At 40.4% G+C, this 5985-nt stretch overlaps 1 pseudogene; it reads left to right on the top strand.

The window, feature by feature from the left end:
- Positions 1-490: 490 nt before the first annotated feature.
- Positions 491-3006, top strand: LOC108536356 (transcription initiation factor IIA subunit 2 pseudogene; annotated as a pseudogene).
- The last annotated feature ends 2979 nt before the right edge of the window (positions 3007-5985 follow it).

The following is a 5985-nucleotide window of genomic DNA, read 5'->3' as shown; positions in this document are numbered from 1 at the left end:
TAATTTTTATTTTCATTGTGGCCCCCATGTTTGGAAATATACTGACAAGATTTTAATTGGATGGCTTTCTTATACCATTTGTCTTCCTTCCCTGTCACTTGTGGGGTTTCTGTTATTAAAAAAATGTCCTCAGCACTAAGAGAAATCCTTTACCCCAAGTCAGTTTTCTCTAGCAATGACATTTTTCTTTTGACATTCAGTTTTGCACTTTTCCTGACTTGTTATTATTTTTGGTAACCATTCATTAGGAGATATTTATTTAGTGTTTATCTCTATCAGTTTCCTTCCAGTCTCTTTTCCAAATCCATTCTAAGCCCAGCTTTGACTTCCTTGCCTTGGGGAAGGTTGTGAATGGACCTGAAGATACAGTATTAGAAGCAGCTCCCCCACCCTCTTATGATTCCTGGTTCCTGCTCTCAGGGAGATTAAACTACTGCAGGTAATTTTGCTGTGGGGGGAGGAAGAAAGGCAAGCAGAGGAAGTTGGGGAGATGGAAAGTGGTAATGGAGAGAAATATCTCCCTAGCACAGGAAGGAGACGTAATTTTGTGGTCTGTGGCTTCCATGAGGGGGTGACCTGTGACCCACTGTCTGATGTAGCCTAAAGGAGGGGCAGGGCCAGAACTCAGGTGAGCCAAGTGAGACACTCAACTCGAGTACTTGAGGGGACTCCAAAACACTCAGTAATTAAGACAAGTAATATTTTAAATGCATTATTTAAAAAAAATCAAGATTAATGCAAAAAAATCCATAATGAACAACATATCAATACTTTAAATAAAGGAGAGATTCAGAGAGGGTTGTACCTCCAGAGGATGGTGGATGGTGTGTCTAGAGTGTTGACCTCAGACATCTCAGCAATGATTCCTGGGCTCCCAGGGACCAACCTTTAACAGTTTCTCCATTTCTAAGGATTCTGTAGATTTGAACAGTGCCATCACAAATGAAACCAGTATGGACGGATTGATAGAGGGTCAACTCAAAAATTTTTTAGTGTAGAAAATCCCTAGAGACTTTTGTCCAGCCATGGGTAGAAGCCCCGATAATGGGAGAAATTGGGGCCTTGCATTTGGATTGATTTTTGACTTCATATTAAGTAAAATAAGGTATTTCTTGCACTCATAGTTTTACTGTTACTTATTTATACCAAACACAGTGCCTCTCTCTGAAGCTTGGTTATTATTTCAGGAGAAGAGTAGGAAGCTGAGATGCTTTGCTTGCTCTCCCCAGCTCTGTATTGCCTTTCCTCCTATCCCAAAAATCCACTCCTATTATTAACCAGTGACTCACTGACTCAGCATCCATTGATGGAAAGATCTGGAAAGTGTATACACACACACACACACACACACACACACACACACACAATTAAAGGCTTTCTCTCCTTGCTTTATTCACATCCTTAAGATCTGACTTCTTTTCTCCAGCATTAGAATCAGCACTTTAATGTGGGCTCTGCAAGGTGACCTGCCTTGACATAGAGATTGTTGGCCCAAGTATTAGGAGAGGTGGATGCTGGGCCTAAGTCTGCTTCTAGCCGGCTGTGTGAATGTGGGTAAGTCTGTTTCACTCCCTGAGCCTCAGCTTCCTCATCTGTGCAAATAGGGAGTTAAACTAGACGAGCTCTAGGGTGTCACTTTGACTCAACATTCCATGAGTTCCAAGGATGATTTTGATTCTCACCAGACTGCCAATTTCCAGCTGATCCATTTATAATCACTTCAAAACAACCCAGCAACAATCCCCATTTTCACTCTGCACTTCAACATTGTAGTTTCTGTTTTCAAATTCTGCTGGCCTCCAATTGTCCTCTGTGTTGAAAGCAGATTCCTCACTCTGGCTCTCAAGGCCCTAACTTCTTAGAGGAAAAGCCCTGACAAGTTCTTTGCTCTTCTTTGATTTAAACCTTGCTTGATGTTAAAGTACAAAAAGAAGCAATAACACTTGGGGCTAATCATAAACTGGTTTCTTTATCTGTGAAATAAAGAGATTTTATTAGATGCTCTTCTAGGCCTTTTTCAGCATTAAAATTTTGAGTCACTTCAAGCAGCATGATGATGTTCTTAGAATTTAAATAAGTTTATGATCTCTTATTTTGACCGCAAGCATCAGCTTTTAAAGTGCTCCAAGTTTTTTCCACCATCAGTTACTTAGAAATTTATATAGAATTGTTGGGCTTCCAATCTGTTGCTTGGGCCATTTAAGTTTTGTAATTTGGTGTTTGACACGCTACTGTTTTACGAAGAGGTTGGAACATTTCTCTAATCCATGTTATTTTAAACATATTGAAAAACCTGAAGAAGTGTGTGTATGTGTGTGTTTGTTTTAAAGGTATAAAGTGGTCTCTCCAGCCACTGCAGCAGCTGTGAGTGTTCTCTGCCTTGTTTGCCAAAAGGACTGGGCAGGCTTTGTACATTCTGATGCTTGGGAATTGTGAGACATGGACTCAGACCCTTGTTTTAAAGGTGATTGGTGGAGGCCTCCTGGCCCCCAAGTGTGGTGTCAGTTCCAGTTTCTTTGAGCACTTCCAGGTTATCAGCCCAGCTCTCCTCTAGTTCCTGGGGCTGCTGAAGAAGCTGTTGGGGAAAGTAGGTACCCCTGTCGAGTCCTTGCTGTTGCACAGGCCTTCTCCACAGGACATCAGTGACTTCTTCCTCTTAAGCTGGAGCATTATCAGTTATACAGAAATACACCTTAGGAAACAACCTTTAGAGGACCTGGATTAGTTCATTTATACAGTCTTCACAGATCACCCCTAAGCTTGACTTCAGCTAGAGAAGGCTGTAAATTCAGCATCTGCACCGATATGAACAGGAATAGGATCAGTTTCAGAGGCTTTCTAAATACATACAGATTCTGTGATCATGTCTGGACTTTTGTATTGAATGATGTTAAACTCAGAGAGGTGACAGAGGTTATCAAAGTGAATAAAGTGAAAACTGTAGCCTGTGATGGTAAAAATATAGGCTCCAAATATTACGGAATGAATAGGAGAAAAGGCTTTTAAAATGCTATCATCTGTCATCTGGTATCACTTTTGAAGAGCAGCACAGGCAAGATTTTTAAAACATTTTATTCTAGCAATGCAGAAATGGCTACACAGTGCTATACTAATCAGAGAATGTCAGATGAGAAATGCTTACAACTGTGGCTTTTTATATTACCTTTATTATGCAACATGAAGAAACATAGCTTTTAAAATGACAAAGTAAAAGTTGTCACCTTTCTAAAATGTTAATAAACCCATTTTAACTCAATGTGAATAATAATGGGTGGAGCTATGAAGTGAGCAATGGGAAGATAGTAGATAAACATTTTGAAAAAGTGCCATGTTCTTTGCAAGGGAAGTCAGAAAAATGTGTCATTTCAGTAAAGTCAAGTTAGTTTTATCAATTGTAATTTTTGCCATTGATAAAAAAGCATTAGCAGGGACAACAGCAAATGCCAGATAGACTTTTACTTAGAAATCAATTATTTAAAAGTATAAAACCAGAGGTAACATTGGTATGACAAATCTCTTAAGAAATACAATTCTGTTAGGAAAGTAGATAATTTCCCTTGTGAGCTTCCCTTGCTCAAACAAAACAACCAAAACAAATAGAAAAACCCGTTCCCAACAATATAAAATCATCCCTATGTGAAATGTAAATTATTTCTTGAACTGACCATATTTGTCAAATCTTATACATTTAAAAATTATCTTAAATTCTACCAGTTATTAGACTTTCAATTAACACATTTTACTAAGTATAAAAAATATACACCTAGTGTATATGGAGGCTCTTGAAGTCTTTAAGTTGAAACTTTCAATGCTTAGATTCATCTCGGTAAACAGGAACAGAGTGAGTTGGAGTAGAACTCTGTGTTTTCTGGATTCTTCTTGTGGTTTTAGTAGCTGTCTTTTCTGTGATTCTCTTTGGCTGCCTTCCCTTTTCAAATAAAGGGAAAAAATGCTACTATTGGATGGTGCAACTCCAAGGAGAAACAAGTAACAAGTAAAGAAAATTATCCTAGAAGTAGCAGTTGCTGACCTGCCCATTCTGGCTTCTGGACCTTCACTCTAATAGGTTGAGTCCATTGCTCCAGGTGTTCATACATAGCCCTTGGGGTGATATATTTAACATGGGTCTCTGAAAATTATGAAAAGAGGCATCATGACATGAAGCATCGAGCAAAGTGTGCTTTCAGACCATGGGCATCAGGTAGATCATGCAAGGCTGGGAGAGGTGGCTCATGCCTGTAATCCCAGCACTTCGGGAGGCTGAGGCTGGCCCATCCTTTGAGCCCAGGAGTTCAAGACCAGCCTGAGCAACAGGGTGAAACCCCGTCTCTGCAGAATATACAAAAAGTAGCCCAGCATGGTTGTAGTCCCAGCTACTTGAGAGGCTGAGATGCGAGGATCACTTGAGCTCAGGAGATCAAAGCCTGCAGTGAGCTGTGAGCATGCCACTGCCCTCCAGCCAGGGTGACAGAGTGAGACCCTGCCTCAAAAAAAAAAAAAAAAAAAAAAAAAAAAAAAAAAAAAAAAAAAGAATCACACATCTCAGAGTCATCCTGAGGTCCAGGACTCTACCACAGTTCCATTCAAACTGTAACTATGTGTGTGGTCTGAGAGCCCACAATTCGAACAAGACCCTCAGATAACCCTCACTGAAGTTTGGAAGCCTATGCTCTTACAGTCAGTTTCACTGTCCCTAGATTGAGTACATCTGGGTTCAAATCCTCATTCTGCACCCTTTTAACTGTGAGGGCTAGAAAAGCTCTTGAAGCTCTCTGGGTTCCACTTTCTTCATCTGTAAAAACAGGAATCATGATAGAGCCTACCTCCTAGGGTCTTGCTGAGAATTGAGATAATGCAGTACACTTATCACTGTAGCTGGTTCATGTGAACCACTTATAAATTAGAGAGGCTACTGTTACTACCATTATTATAAAAAGTTTTATGAAGGATATCCAAACCTCCACTCTGGTTTGAGAGCAATAAATAATGTATGGTTAAAGGAAGGAGTATTAAGTATACACTTCTTCACTAAGGGGAGCCAGTAACATGCTAAAATCCATGGTTACCTCCCGAGTGCTATGGCTTGAATGTGTCCCCTCCCAAATTCAGGTGTTGCCAATGTGATAATATTAAGAGGTGCGGTTTTAAGAGGTGATTAGCCCATGTGGGCTCCTCCCTCATGAATGGGATTAGGTGCCCTATTAAAAGGGGGAAGTTTGGCTAGCTTGCCTTTCCATCATCTGCCCTGTGAGGATACAGCATTCTTCCCCTCTATAGGATTCATCAATGAGGCACTATTATGAAAGCAGAGAGCAGTCCTCAGCAGATACCAAACCTATTGACACCTTAATCTTGGACTTCCCAGCCTCCAGAACTGTGAGAAAATAAGCTTCTGTTCTTTATAAATTACCCCGTCTCAGGTATTTGGTTATAGCATCACAAAATGGATGAAGACACCTAGGCTTGCCAGCATTTTTCTTGTCCCAGATTCTGCTGATGCTCTTTTAGATGCTCTGTGTAGTTCTTGTCCCAAAGAGTAAAAGATATAGCCCTCTGTTATTGGTTTTAAGGCCATTATTCCTGAGTTTCTGCTTTTGAAGCAGCTCCAAGGGGAGTCTTTAGCAGATGATTTACAAAGAAGTCTTTGATGTTCTCCAGTGTGTCCTGCAAAATGCTGTCAGTTTGCCTTACTTGTTAACCTTGGTGGCCTTTGAGAACAAGGGCCTGCAGCTGTCTCCCTCCAACCAGTCTCCTGTCCCAGACTGCATCCTTTTTCTGCTGGGCTGTCTTTTCTGTTGACCCCAGCCTCTCCTCTATAATTGTAGAATCCCATTTTCTGAGACTTGGCAGGACAGGTCACTTCCTTGTGGCCATCTGAGCAGCAGAGGGATTCCTCATGCAAACAGGATAACATTTCCTGGATAACACTACTAAATATTAAATATACTTAATTATTTTTGCAAATTTTGTTTGTAACTTTAGTCA

This window comes from Rhinopithecus bieti, unplaced genomic scaffold (assembly GCF_001698545.2).
Source record: "Rhinopithecus bieti isolate Rb0 unplaced genomic scaffold, ASM169854v2 scaffold_641, whole genome shotgun sequence".
Lineage (NCBI taxonomy): Eukaryota > Metazoa > Chordata > Mammalia > Primates > Cercopithecidae > Rhinopithecus > Rhinopithecus bieti.
Note: the sequence above shows the minus strand (reverse complement) of the source record. Positions and strands in the feature narration are given on the sequence as shown.